Here is a 16,046-nt window from a genome sequence, read left to right on the forward strand (position 1 = left end):
ATTCAATACTATAAAAACCTCTGTTTATTTTTACATAAAATATTGACAGAACACCAAGAATCAAGTTGTGTAATGGGTGTTTCAACTAATACTAGAGTTTAAAATTATCCTTTTATTTAAGATGATTTAATGGATTCATTGTATTTTTTCTCCTCATAAAAACCGTCAAACATTCACACATGTGAGACAGTCGATGGTTTTAATATTTTAAGTAATAAATTTTAAAATGTTGGGATATAGTGTTTTCTGTATATTGTTAGAATCCTGGGACAGATTCTGTGAATTGTTTTTACAAAATTCCACTCTAAGTATACTTTAACTTAGTAAACTGTTCAGGTTGTTTTTGAATGCATGTCTACATGTGTGCACATGTAAGTGCAGGTGCCTGTACAAGTGTATATGAGCACATGTAGAGGGTCAGAGTTGATACCCGTGTCTTCCTTCCCTGGTCATTCTCTACTGCCTTTTTGAGGTACCATCTCTCCCTGAATCCAGAACTCTGGCTGAAGGTACTCTAGCTGCCAGCCTGCTCCAGGGAGCCCCATCTCTGCTTCCCCAGGTTGAGATTGTAGGCGGCCACCAAGTGTGTGCAGCCTACATGTGGGTTCTAAGGATCTGAGCCCTTGTCTTCATGTTTCCCAGAAGCGTTTTATGCAAGGTGTTAGCTCGCGAGACCTTCCAGTTCATGATTTTATATAGCGCTCAGAAGTGCTATTTTCTTCTACTTCATGATCTTGGCTAAACTATCAGGTAACATTTACTGATAATCTTGATATTCACTTGTAATTTTCCTTTGATTCATGAAGTTGAGCCTTCACTACTATATCTGTTGGCAATTATGAATATATAAACTCATTAAATATCAAAGCAGAATTTTAATATGTGCTGCAAATTTGTTCCAAATATATTGTTTTTATTATATGTTTTACGTCTATACATTTTTATTTTAATGCTATTTAAAAATAAGCACACGTTTTTCTACTCATTTTTATTATGTGTGCTATTTTAAGATCATTTGTGATACGGATGTCTGGGGCTTAGCAGGAAATTCAGGGATATGTGTCCAAGAAAACAGCAATCAAAAATCAGTAAATGATCCAAATGCAAAAAGACAAGCACCATATGTTTGCTTTTATATGTGTGCACAAGTGTGTGTAAGTGTGTGTGCACGTGTATGTGCGCGTGTGTATACATGAGTGTGTGTTTATATATTGGGAAGGCATTGTAGGAAGAGTATCCTGAGAGGGGAGGGAGCATTCTTTGTTTTTAATTGGCTATTTTATTTATTTACATTTCAAATGTTCTTCTCCCCGGTTTCCCCTCCAAAAATCCCCCATCTCATTCCCCCTCCCCTTTGCCTCCTTAGGGTTCTCCCCCACCCATTATCCCCTCACCACCCTAGCATCCCCTTATGGTGGAGCATCAAACCCACACAGGACCAAGGTCCTCTCTTCCCATTGATGCCAGATAAGGCCATCCTCTGCAACACATGCAGCTGGAGCCATGCGTCCCTCCATGTGTACTCTTTGGTTGGTGGTTTAGTCCCTGGGAGCTCTGGAGTCCCATTAGTTGATAATGTTGTTCATCCTATGGGGTTGCAAACCCCTTCAACTGGGAGGAAGCATTCTTACGGCAGATGGGGAAAGGGGAAATGAAATATACCTGATGAGCAGGGAGAAAGAGATTAACAGAGAAGAAGGAGATGCTAGAGAGGTAGGGAGGAGGGAGCTAATGAAGACAATGTATTTATTACATACATATTTATGAAGGGGTCATGATAGAACCCACTACTTTGTATGCTAAACTAAGTAAATGATCAAAGGAACACTGAATAGTACAAGCTTGTGGTAACATTAATAAAAAAGAAAGAAGACAAATATCACCAACCACTGCATGGCACACATGCTCCTGTCCCTAAGTTATATTATGTGCACAAGCTTGTTCATTTTATCAAATTATATAATATCTAATTTATGTATCACCTAATTTACATAAATCTATTTCCTGGATGGGGGGAGATAGCTACATTTAGCTGTGGGTATGAGGACAAATGGTAATGGATTGTGTTAGGGATTGCATCCTAAACAAAGACCTGTAGGCAACTGAAGAAAGCTAGGGGAGAGAAGTAGATGAGCAAGGAATAGCACGTCAAATGTTATCCTATGTTAAGTGGTCAGTCCTGAAACATACAGACAAGCAACATTCTATGGGACTTGGTGGGTTATAAGGAGGAATACATTTCTATCTGTACACATACATGTGCATGTAATAACAGTTAATGGAAAAGGAGGCCATGAATTTGAAGAAGATTTTCAGAGGCTTTATGGGAAGTTTTAAAGAGAGGAAAAGGGAGGGGGAGATTTTGTAGTTGTAGAACAATCTAAAAAATAGCTTTCAAAAGATTATAATCAAAAAAATCCAAACAATTTAGTTTAGGACTAGAGAGGGAGTTCAGGGATTAAAAGCACTGATTAATCTTCCAGAGACTTGGGTTCAATTCCTACCACCCACATGGTGGCTCACACAGTCTGTATTTCCACTCCCACAGGTATCTTTTCTGGCCTGTGTAGGTACTGCGTGTGTGTGGTGGGAAGACATACATGCAGGCAAAGCACCCATATACATAAAATGTAACAATAAATGAAAAATTAAGTACTATAAATAAATAAAACCTTCGGGGATTACCTACACTGCCGCCTGCTGTCATTTTCATGCCTACACCATCGTGGGTGAATGATGGTGCTCACAAGATCTACACAGTGCTACTTGTTAATTAGATGTGTGAAATTCTGCGTTTTATATTTATTTTATTTATTTTATTGTGTGCCTATGGTGAGCAGGGTACAACTTGCAGGAATCAGTACTCTCCTACCATACGGGTTCTGGAGATCAAACTCAGGTCATCAGGTTTGACTGAGAAAAGAGGAAGTGGCTCTTTTCCTGGGCAGCCACAATTGGCACTCATGGCTAAAGATGCCCCCCTTTCCACCCCCCCTTCTCACCATGTGGCAGTTTGAATGACAGTGGTACCAATGGGCTTATGTATTTCAGTGTTTAGTTCTTCATTAATGGGAGAGTTGGGAGGTATGACCTGTAGAGGAATTTTCATCCAGCAACATGATTGCTCTGGCAAGTAATGGCCTCCAAAGGTATGATCCCGCTCAACTGCAGACACACCCTGGTTACAGAATGATCTGGCTGGAATATAGACATACCCTTAGTAAACACCTTTAATCCTTATCAGTGAAGGTAGGGTGAGCTTGTAGAAGGAAGCAGCCATTTTGAAAGTGACATCTAATTGAAGGACAGACAAGGTGATGAATCAGAGAAAGATTTTTACAGAGATAGAATATTCCCAACTCATACAAGAACAGCAGAGGAAGAGAGCCTACTTAAGAGCAGCAAGAGAGAAAAAATGGGTGGTTGTGTACATGTGTATATGGCAGTTTTACTGGGACAACTCTACAGTGGCAGGTTATAGAAAGAACAATCTAGACACAGGTGAAAACAGAACAAGACAGAGAATGAGAAGGAGCCAGAAGATTAGAACAAACTGCCAAAGTTAGTATGAGGCCAGGCAGAGCAATTCAATCAGAAGCTGAAAGAATACAGATTGAATCAGTCAGCTTGGAAAATTAGATTGTATGGAGGCTAGAAGCTTCCATTCCTAGGCCTAGGGACAGTTATATCTGAGAAGGAAATGCTCTGGACTCAACCCAAGTCATGTATTCACACAGCTTGTGTACAATTTACATCCCATCCCTTCATCTGAGGAAATAAAAATAACATTTACAGAGACCTTGTTTGGGTAAATTTGGCCTTGTCTCTGGCACTGTGTTTTAACAGTTCGAAAACCTATGACAGGCCTAGTGTCTCTCTATCTCTCTGTCTGCCTCTATCTTGTAGATATGGTATAAACTCTCAGCTTCTCCCCCAGTGCCTGCCTGCCCCCATACCCTGTCAACCATGAAGATCACGAACTAACCCACTGAAACTGTAAACATATCCCCAACTAAATGCTCTCTTCTGAAAGCTGCCTTAATCCTGGTGTCCTTTCACAGCAATAGACAGTAACTAAGATAGTCAGGGAAGGATGCCAGTTCACCCAGTGATACCAGTACCAGTGGGGTAATGTCCTCTTCTTGATGATCTAGAACACACAGACTCCAAGGTTAAGAAAACACCCAAGCTATTCCTCCTACTAGAGGAGTAACTTCCAATGTAGTAACCATCTCCATGACCTGGGGCCTCTCTAGGGCATTGATGGACTTATCCTCAGAGTTGAGTCAATGGTCCCCCAACTTGTCTACACAATACAACCTCCAGAAGAGCTTTCCAAATCCCTATAGCTTATCCATACCCTGAATGAGGTACCCAGTCTCCAAGGCACAGCATCACTGTGCTTTGTTTTAAGATTAATTCCCAATGTACAAGCAAGCTCGAGATGAGAACCACTGACCTAGGGGTTGAGTTCAACAAAATATGCTAATTAATTGACATTATGTATTTGTCAAGACTGCAGTTAGGGAAGACTAATCATTCACTACGTTCCTGCACGACAAAAGAAACTTGTTTTCTCTTCTTACTGTTGTGTGACCTACATTTCAGATGTTGTATGAAGGCCTAGAAAGAAGACGCATTCCTTAAATTCATTTGGTGCACCTAAGAAAACTTGATCCTTTGTGGAGGCGAAAAGCGCGAACCTAACGGGTATTTTGGTTTCCCGTAGGCCGGTTGGTTTGTTTAGAATGGCTTATGGGTAGCTTCCAAGTGCTCAAATAGCTGCAGTGCTCAAAAAGTGTGAAATTCTTTTCTGCTTTTGTAAACAGTAGAGAAAATATCACCGTGGCATCCAAAGCTTTCCACCCTGGGATGAGGATCAGCCGGAGGGACACACGCATGCTCACCATCGCAAAGCGCTCTGTGTGCAGATACACAGATGCCAGGAACGCACGGCGCTGGTCCTGCAAAAGAGGATAAAATGAAATGTAAATTTTCATTTGAAACACTTGGGGAAAGCTAATTTCTGTTCACACAAACGTTTGAATGTTTGGGAAACAAGAAATCAGAATTTGAAATACCTTGATTGCATTCTCCTATATTCCGGTCCCCCAAATCAGAGAGAAATAAAGGCAGGGGATAAAGGCAGAGGATAAAGGCGAACTGCAGACTTCTTCTGTGTAAATGAGTTATTCTCCTTAATGAGCACGGCTCCTGCAAGTAATTAGCTGAGTGTGATCTCAGAATGAAGGAACAATACTAAATAAAATAAGAACTGACCTCGGTCCACAGCTGCTTATTGAAGTGAACCCGGTATGCACCTCTGTATGGCTGGGTCCTCCCATGAAAACAGCTCTGGGCTCTGCCTCGCCAATGCAAGCTGAAAATGCACTGCTTGGCTCAATTATCAGAACGTTCCAGGAGGAAATTATTTTTGGTTGTGCTTTCCATCCCATTTGCATATATAGCTTAAGATAATGTATTCACAGACACATCTCTTTTCTTTGTACTTACAGTTTTCATGGGATCTGAGTAAATATTTGGGAGGGGGATGTCCCTTGGTTAATCGACATTTTATTACTTCATTTCTTTCTGTTCAAAGGAAAATGCTGTGCGGTCTGTTTTCGTATTTTCTTAAGAGTCGTGTACATAGCGATCAATTCATTTGTTCAAAATCAGTTACTAAAATCCTGTTCTATGGTAGGCATCTGGATTACATTCAAGTACAACAAATGGAAATGGTGGGGACGTGGTGAGATGGCTTGTCTAAATAATTAGCTTAAGATTAGTCTCTCTATTTGTTCCTTTCTTCCACATAATAAGCAGTAGCCAGACCCACAGAATTTCCTTGCTCCTAGAGATTTTGCTGGTGGGAAACAGAATACTGGCTGCTGCTTCTGCAAAATAAAATGGTACTAGATCTTTGGGTTGTACTGCGTAGTTAGAACACATGACTTGGTCCAGTCAGTAGACAGAAATGACTTTGCAATTTGAGCTAATAAATTCCATTTCACAATAGATAAGCATGGTGGTACTTGTAGCAATGGAGTGACTTTGTAACGTAGAGAATTCTAAAATAGAGGCCAGTGAACTTTATTCTGTGAGAGACCGGGTAGCGTTCATAGTCTTCATGGACCATTAAGGCTTGGTTACTAGGACTCCATCCTGCCATCCCAATAAGAGCATCAGAGTCCACATGAATGAGTGCTGCTATGTTACAGGAAGTCTTCGTTTACAAAAGAAAAAAGAAAAAAAAGTCACTGGATCATAGTCAAGACCCTACAGCTCGGAGAGAGCATAGGAGGTAATGGAGGTAGAAACTGGGAAAGTGGGGCCGGACCTCAGGCTACCGGAGAAAAGGTGCTGGGGTGGATAAGTTGTCTCTCCTGTCCAGACTAGAGGAGGTTCAGTGTTGTGGGGCAAACCAAGGCACCATCTTCTCAAGGAGGCAAGAGGAGCGCGCGCTCGAGAAGGTGGGAGTGTTGGGGGTGGGGGGATGTTGACGCCCTGTTTTCCTCCCACCCCCAAGTTCCCTGGAATAATGACTTAGACTCAAAGTATATTTACAAATACCTAGGCCATATAGCTAAGCTCATTCCCTACTAGCTAATAATTGTTTAGAATAACCCATTTGTACTAATCTACATTCTGCCACGTGACTGATTGCCTCTGCTCAGGTGCCAAGTGTCTGTCCTGAGACCTTCCCCAGTCACTCTATCCCAGAATCCTTTCTGACTCCCGGATGTCCCACCTTCTATTCTCCCCTTTCCTATAGGCCATTTGTTCTTAAACTGACAGTTGATGTATCCACACAACATACAAGATATTCTCTTTACAGTGGTGTGTACTGAGTGAGGCATTGCACAGTGAGGCAGTAGTAGGTTGAAACTATGCGGTCTTGGGGTGTAGAGCCTCCCACAGGCATGAATAGTAATGAGTGCAAATGAAGCAGGAAGCAAGCAGTAAGCTAATATTCCTTCTAATCTACAATGTCTCTCTAGCGCCCTCTGCTGACAAGGTCGGTGCTAATGCTGGATACAATGAAGGCGCCTGTCAGGCCCTCTGTTACAAGGGTAGATATGCAGATGACAGACGACAGATTAACGATTGCCACGCCGCATAACCACTCTATAAATGATAGTAGACAAACCTTTGAGCCGTAATTTCAGGTGGACTTTCAACAGCTGCACAATTTTGATCAGATCCTTCCTCCCCACACTGCTGGCCTGAAGAGACACTGAGGGTCATTTGCATAGTGAAACAACCTCTTCCAGTTATGATAAGCTCCCAGAAGTCTGACCTTGTGCTAAGCACTCCGTAGGGAACAAGTCCTGTGATCCTCAGTTTGCCAGTCACAAAGGTATTGAAAGACCCTCGGAGCGGGGAGACCCTCACTCAAGTCTCGGTATGATGCGACCCCCCAAGAACTCACGTGAGACCGTCCTTGCTGTAATAAACATGAGGTTTATTGATAGGAACCAGTGCACTGGGGTCGAGACTCATATCCCATGCAGGGGCAGTGGAGTTCGACCCCCAGTAACTAAGACAAGGGGAATTTAAAGGAAGGAAACTCAACCCCAGCAGGTAGGGAGGGCATCATTGGAAAATGTCGAGAATACCAGTGAAAAATCACAAGGAGGAGCTTCCTGTTTCTCAAGATTGTTTACTTTATGGTCCATCAGTTCCTGGGAGAAGGTTTCTGGTTCTCAAGATTATTCTCCAAGATTTTAATCTAACTTTATGGTCAGCTAGTACAGGTAGAGGGCAGGGTCTGGAATTTGAGCTATTTAGGGCTTTTTTAAACTTCTGACTTCTTAGCTGCATTTTTTATTCTTTCATTATCTGCTATACAACCCCAGCACTGCTCTCTTCAGAGTTTGTCACTGGTTCTGAGAGACCTTCTCATCCAGGTCCAGGATAACCCTGAATCTGTTATCAGACTTTGAAAATTCTGGATCTAAATTTGGAGGTAAATGTAAACATAGCAACATTTACACTTACGTTTCTAAGGACCCAAGCCTCTCCAATTAATGACCAAAATAAAACTTTCTGCCTTCAGGTGAGTTATCTCGGGTGCTTGTCACAGCCGTGGAAACCCAGAGGCCTGACGGAGTTAGTGCTCGCAGTTTCAAATGGCAGTGACTGGGACCTAGGGAGCTGGGGCAAGCAGTGTTTGCTGTTATTGCTTGTATACGCAGGATGCATCTTTGTTTCTGGGAATCTGGTCTGACTCTCCATGTGGGTTTATTCCTAGAGGGAGTTCAGTAATAACACTACATATTTACAATACAGTATTGTAAACATATATAATTCAGCTATCTAGCCATTGTAAACATATATAATATAAACACATAGCATAGCTCAGGGACAGCTGCATGTTTCAGAAGACTGAAAGAGAAGCAACAAGGCTAAGCCCACCCTGGAACAATTAGGAGAGATTTGGTTGCGATTCCGAAGCATGGCCTCACTCTGCCTCACTTGCTTGCTCCCCCAAGACCATCCTGGAAGCCAAGGCTGAAGCAAGCATCTGAGCAGTCGCAGCACTTTGTGTGTCTCCCCCTGTCTAACTCATACCATGCCAGAATGGGGTAACTGAGCTCCAGACTCCCCCCAAACAAAGGGGCATCCTATGTGTGTGGAAGCCATAACAGCAAACGCTGTGTGACCCGGCTTTCCAGGTCCCAGCCACCACCATTAGAGCCTGCCAGCACTAACTCTGTCAGTCCTCTGTGTTAGTCATCTTTGTACAACTGTGACAAACACGGAGATAGCTCACCTGAAGGCAGAATGGTTTATTTTGATCATTGATTACAGAGGCCTGGGTCCTTGGTCATTTAGTTCTGTTGTTTGGAGGTCTGAAAAAAGTCAACACACCTTAGTGAAAAATCATGTGACCAAGGGTACTACTCATCCCATGGTGATTTGGAAGTAATAAGAGAGAGAAGAAAGGGACATGAGGAATATAGCTCAGTAAACTAACCTCTTTCACTTGGACCCATCTGTTATAGGTCACACCACCTCCCAATAGTCCCACAGACTGAAAACTGAACTATTCAAATGTCCCTTGGAGGACATTTAAGACCCAAACCATAGCATCCTCTTGGAATCCCCAAGACAGTTAATATTCCGACTTCAAAGAAGGTACAACTGAGTCACCCCCATTATGAGGCTTCCCCAAAATAAGAATAAATGCAACAAAGGCACCAAACTTTTAACATCTTTACCAGTGGTTCTGATAAGCAGATGGGATTGGAACTGATTTCTATTATGAAATGTATACATTAAATATTGGCTCTGTGACTATGCATTTGATTCTACTATTATTATAATTAATTCACTTTAGACTTGCAAATTTATAAAGATGGAGAAAATGCCCATGAGGGATTTTACAAAACTATTAACACTATCAGATCTTTTTTTCCGGGTGATGGTTTGAGTCTCACTATGTGCCATCGGAGGCCTTCATCTGGGCACTACTTGTACATGATTTACCTGAAGCAGAATATCTGAGAGGAATGAGGACTTAAGTTGCTGTAGGCACTCTTAATACCAACCAAAAGTAGTATCTCAGTGACTAGGATTCTATATTAATAATGATAGATGACAGATAAATAGATAATAACTAGATAGGTATAATGAGTTACATATATGTGCTATCTTATGTTATTTTTTTTTATTATTAACTTGAGTATTTCTTATATACATTTCAAGTGTTATTCCCTTTCCCGGTTTCCGGGCAAACATCCCCCTCCCCCCTCCCCTTCCCTATGGGTGTTCCCCTCCCAACCCTCCCCCCATTGCCGCCCTCCCCCCAACAGTCTAGTTCACTGGGGGTTCAGTCTTAGCAGGACCCAGGGCTTCCCCTTCCACTGGTGCTCTTACTAGGATATTCATTGCTACCTATGAGGTCAAGAGTCCAGGGTCAGTCCATGTATAGTCCTTAGGTAGTGGCTTAGTCCCTGGAAGCTCTGGTTGCTTGGCATTGTTGTACATATGGGGTCTCGAGCCCCTTCAAGCTCTTCCAGTTCTTCTTATGTTATTTTTGATGCTATAACAAAACACCTTAGATAATTGTAAGAGTAGAAATGTCATCCTGGAGGTTGGAGACCTAAGATAAGATTTTGGTAGGTTCACTGTCTTGTGAGAGTTCCTCTCTGCTTCTCAAATGTTCTCTTAAACACGGTGCTTTCAAATAGCAAGAGCTGGGAAGACCAAAGAGCCTAGGGACTTCTTTTTAGTCTTTTTATACTTGTGAATCTCAATCACGAGGACTTTAATCAGCCCTAGAGGACCTACTTCTTAATTATGTAACACTGTTGATGGGCTCACATGTAAGTGCAGGACACAATGGGACCAGCATGAGTGCATGTGCACTGTGTGCTTGTGTGTGTATGTGTACATGTGTGTGCATGTACATGTGTGCTTGTGTATGTGTGCTTAGTGTGTTTGTATGTGTGTGCAAATGTGTGTGCATGTGCATGTGTACATGTGTGTGTGCTTGTGTGTTTGTGTGTGTGCTTGCATGTTTGTATGTTTGTGCTTGTGTGCATCTGTGTGCGCAAGTGTGTGTGTGCAAGTGTATGTATGCATGTGTATATGTGTGTACATGTGTGTGCAAGTATGTGTATGTGTATGTGTGCTTGTGTGTCTGTTTATGTGTATACATGTGTATGTTTGCATGTGTATGTTTGCTTGTATGTCTGTTTTTGTGGTGTGTGCATGTGTGCATTTGTGTGTGCAAGTGTGTGTGCATGTGTATGTGTGCTTGCGTATACATATGTATGTGTGTGTGTGTGTGTGTCTGCAGGTGTGCGTGTGTGCTTGTGTGAGGTTGTCACATACACTAAGTTTTACAGCTTGTTTCCCTCAGGAGTAAAAGTTCTTCAATATCCCCCTGTACTAGAATAAATGGATAATTGTTCGGTCGTTAATCAGTGGTTAATCTTTCCAAACAGCAACTCAGTTCTCTTCCATTATAGACACATCACTTAATGAAGATTTTCTTTCTGCTACTAAATTGAAAGGAATAATTTAGTAAGTAGAGTGCCTAGCATTTTATAATACTTAGTTATAAATGTTCAGAGTTTAAGGGAGGAGGTAGTAGCATCAGATGTTAGGAAGGTTTTGAATTTTCAAAATTATTTTATCCAGCAATGGTAACACTTGTCTGTTACCTCTGTATTCAGGAGACTGAGGAAGAGGGATCCCATGAACTTGAGGCAGTCTGGACTACATGATAAAGCCCCAAATCCAAGCAAATAAAGAAGGTACACTTTTTTTCTAAAAGGGGTACTGTTCAGGGATGAAATCATAGCTCAGGTGGTAAAGTGCTCCTTTAAGATTCATGAAGTTCTGGGTCCAATCTCCAGCATCATGCAAACCAAGGACGGAGGCGCCGGCCTGTAACCCTGCATGGGAGGCCGAAATAGGGCCACCTAGAAGGAATTAAAGGCTATCATTGGCTACCCAGGGAGTTTGAGGCCACCCTGTGATACATGTCATCTTGCCATAAACCAAACCAAACCAACAGCAAGATCAATAAAAAACAAGGCAAAACCTCTAGGACAAACAGTTGCGGAATAACTTTAGGTGTATTAACAGATTGTTTATACTCAATTGTTTCTTGAACAACATTTGTCTTCAGCCCCTCGAGAAGTCCAAGTTGGAACACTGCCTGGCTGCAGTCATCTTAAATAATGCCTTCATAATTGCCTCTGAGTAATCCTGGCCTTTGTCCTTCATATTTTCCCAGCACACTACAAATGAATGAAAGCAGAGTGCGGCCTGAAGATCTTTAGAACCAAGACTATGCCTGACATCATCGGTACTGGCTTAGGATAAAACACATGCAGCTGTGTGAAGTCCGTGTTGTCTTGATTGTTGTGTAATTCTCCTTCATCTGACTCCCATCCTGCTGCTCCCTTGACCTCGCTGTCAGTAAGTCAGCTGAGAGTCTGCTGTATACTCCTGGATCTCTCTCCCTGTTTCTTCAGTCCCAAGGAACTTGAAGTTGTCTGTTATAGCAAAATTTCACCCCAAATAACCCCAAAATCAAATCACAGGAAAACAGATCAAAATGCTGTCCTCTTAGAGTCTACAATTATGACACAGTCCCCAAAGGGGACAAATATAAAACTATGATGAAAAATGACGTCAAGGTCTATGAAAAATAACATCAAGGTCTTATTCAAAACGACCACCTCCCTGCTGCAAGATCACACGGAGTCTTCGAGAACTAATATTTGACAGATTAATGGTAGAAACGCCGTGGAAAAATGTACTGCTAGGCACAAGGAAGCATGGGAATTATATACTAAGTATACACAAGTGGACCTCACAGAGGGCCACATGGTTGAGGCTTAAATATTCTCTTCATAAGGAAGAGGAAGACGGAGGCTGTGGAAGTTTTAGAGGGGCTGTAGATGTAGACAGAACTGTACTGCTAACAAGATGTTTCCAGAATCTGACCTATAGAAAGGAGTAATGAATGGTGAGTGATGTTCCCTGAGGAAGCTGAGAATAGCTCAGACACTGGCACTGGGAGCAGCACTAGCATTGATTGTAGAGCACTGTGGGCATCAGTGGGAGCATCACTAGGGACATCAATGGTAGCAGCCCTAGGGGCATCAGTGGGAGCATCTCTGGGGGCATCACTGAAACAGCACTAGGGGTATCAATGGGGGAGCTCTGGGAGCATAAATGGGAGAGCACTGGGGTAACAATAGGAGTGTAAGCATCATGTGTTTATCCTACTGCTAGATGCTAAGTCCACTAGGCAAACAATGCCATAGTGCTCTTGGTCTATATACAAACTAAAGAGCTATCCCAGGCATATATGTATCACAGACCCAATACCACCTGTCTACAGTAGTCTCTGAATGGAAGCAGGAGCTTCACATGCAAATTCCTAAACAACTCCAGCATCATATAGTCAAAGTCACAGATTGAAAGCCTCTGTCCAGTCTCTGTGGAAGCTGAGGTAACCCCCCTGAACTACCTTCCTTCTTCTCATTCATCTCCAGCAAGACACCAATACCCAGTCACCACTCAGAAATGACAAGGAAAATATATTGGTTTCTCCACTTTTACTGCCACTGTATTTCAATTCAGACCTCCATCATCTCATCCCAGGACTGTAACAGTCTTTTGCTTTGGGGATTTTTTGTTGTTTTGTTTATATTCTTCTTCTCCCTCTTATCTACAGGGAAAAAATGATCATTTTAAACTTTGGTTCAAATTTAGAAAATAAAGTTGATAATCTCACTCCACAAATTAAGTAAAGGAAACAGAAAAATCCAACCAAGAAAGTTCTGATAGTTATGATTCAGAGAGAGAGAGAGAGAGAGAGAGAGAGAGAGAGAGAGAGAGAGAGAGAGAAGGAGGGAGAGATACAAAACCTTTTTCAATGGAGGTAGCCCACCTGTCAGATCTTCCTGGACATCTCCTGCCTCATTGAGTATTTTGTAGATCATGAACACACCAGATCCTTTAACTTCACAGCCTATGAAGAAGTTCCTCCAGCCTTATGGCACACCTAAGAACTATAATTCATCTCTCAGTATCCAGATAAAATGTTTGATCCTCAGTATAACTTATGCAGTCAAAAGGGCTCTGTTCTGGTCTCTCTGGTACCCCAGAACTGCTCTTGTATCTCTGTCACAGTACTTCACCCTGATACTATAATTTATCTCTCTGACTCTTCTACTCAAAGAAGACTCTTAACCTCCTGAGAGCAGAAGAGCTACTGTATGTCCATCTCCTGACCTGTATGTCCTTTTCTGAAATGAAAAGATATTTCTCTTGAGTTGATACAAATGTTCTGAAAGGACATAAACCCCACTTGTCTCCATTTAAGGGTCAAGCCTCACTTCAAAGAGAAGACCAGAAGACACCAGCTCCAGAAACAGGATGTCTTAGTTAGGGTTTTACTGCTGTGAACAGACATCATGACCACAGCAAGTCTTATAAAGGACAACATTTAATTGGGCTTGCTTACAAGTTCAGAGGTTCAGTCCATTATCATCAATGTCTGAGAGCAGGGCAGCATCTAGGCAAGGCAGCACTGAGAGCTCTACCTTTTCATCTAAAGGAACAGATTGAGCATCCTCAGGCAGCTAGGAGGAGGGTCTCCAAGCCCATCCCCACAGTGACATAGTTCCTCCAACAAGGTCACACCTTCTAATAGTGCCATCCCCTTGGCCAAGCATGTACAAACCATCACACAATTCCCTCTCAAAGAATAGCCTGTGGATAACCACAAGAATAGAAAATATCTTATCTCAGGGTAGGGCATCTGTGCGGGGCAGACCTATCCCATCCTATGGTTAAATATTCATGACATAGGAATGCAGACCACTGACCACTTGGCACAAGTCAATCAGAAGCTGATCCCTGTGATTCCCTAGCATCTACCCATGAAATTTTAGATTGCCTAATCCTTCTAAAACAATTCCGCTAATTCCCTTTAAGAAAGCCTGCCTGCCTTTGTCTAGGGTCACCATTTCGAAGAATGGTTGACCCCCGCATGGTGGTTTTTGTGGCAGAATAAACACTCTTTGTCTTCGCATACTGAGTCTGGGGTCTTCCTTCAGTGATTTCTGGACCCTTATAGTTCCATTGTGATATAATGAAATGGACAAAAAAAAATGTAGTGTGTAGCTAAGGAAATGAAGTTTCTCTCTAGAAATATCCATGTGTTAGAAACTATCAGACTCCAAAGATAGCACATCCCTAACCATTTACCTTAATCCAAATTTCAATGGTCTAGACAACGATGGTCTATGCCCATTAGTAGATGTGGTAAACCAGACTGTCGCCCGAGTTCTTCTTGTTTTTCATCAGTATTCTTGTCTTGATGATCTGTTTCTGTTGCTCTTGAGGCTTATTTCTCAGGAGTTTCGATTTAGCCATTCTGCTTGTGGGCCAAATAGGAGAGAACTGGACTGAGGAGGAGAGGCGAGAATGATGTGCCAGCATCCAGTGCCAGGCAGTACGCCGTATCCCACTGCCCCCAGTCCTCCCATCAGAACCTCTGAGACCCAGAGGCACCAAGACTCCCTTGACCTCTCTGCTCTGCCTGTCATAGTGGCAACTCTAGTCACCTATGAAGCCATGCAGAGAGTTACAGTCATTATCTTTGAATATCCCACAGATTGTGAGATTTAAAATGAGGGTAGACCTGTTCTATGGTGTCCCAAAAGACAGAACTATGGCTGACTTTGGAAAGCTTAAAGAAAGAAAATGCCCTTACTGTTGAGACCTAGCACTAATGGGAGAACAGGCTGTACAGAGGATTAAATTGCCTTCAGCAAAGAGTGTTATATGCAGACACACACTTGCTACAAAATTAGTCAGGGGGATTCAGATAGAAGGGATCTCTGGGGCATCTTGTGTTCAGTCTCTATTGAAAGTAAAGACTTCTCTTCGTCGTTATCTTTCTGAATTTTTTGTCTGCTTCCTTTCCAGTGTCCCAAGAGACTCGGGAAAGATGGTGAAAGCCACTCAACCTGATGCTATGGCCCTCTGTCCTTTGCCTGCACCTCATGACTTTGCCCAGTAGAAAATTAAAAGGCTCAATGTCCCCCTGAACAAGGAAAATATAAGGTATCCATTTCAATCATTAATTAAAATACTTAGATTAATTGGCATATTCTTTCCATCCATCTGGCATGAGCACCTATATTTTCTTCCAAAGTATTAAAGCACAGTCACGAAGCCCACTAGATTATTCCTACAGTGATTGGAAAATAAAAATTACAGCTCGTTCTTGGGAGAAATTAGTTTTCAAACAGATTGCCTTTCACATAGCATTTGGAATATCAGGTTTTCCAGATATTCTGATTTTGCTTCTCATTAATGCTAACCTGGTATGGCTTTGATTTCTGCCACCCAAGGAATTTAAGTAAAAATATGTGAGATGCAGCTATCTGTCCTAATAATGAAATAGTCCAGAAATTAAATGTGTGTCCCAAATTTGTCTGGGTCTCCTCAAATGGTCCAACAGGGGCCCTTTGCTTTGTTTACAGGCTACTTGCAGTGTTGTAGCA

This window comes from Rattus norvegicus, chromosome 7 (genome assembly GCF_036323735.1).
Source record: "Rattus norvegicus strain BN/NHsdMcwi chromosome 7, GRCr8, whole genome shotgun sequence".
In the NCBI taxonomy this organism is placed as follows: Eukaryota; Metazoa; Chordata; class Mammalia; order Rodentia; family Muridae; genus Rattus; species Rattus norvegicus.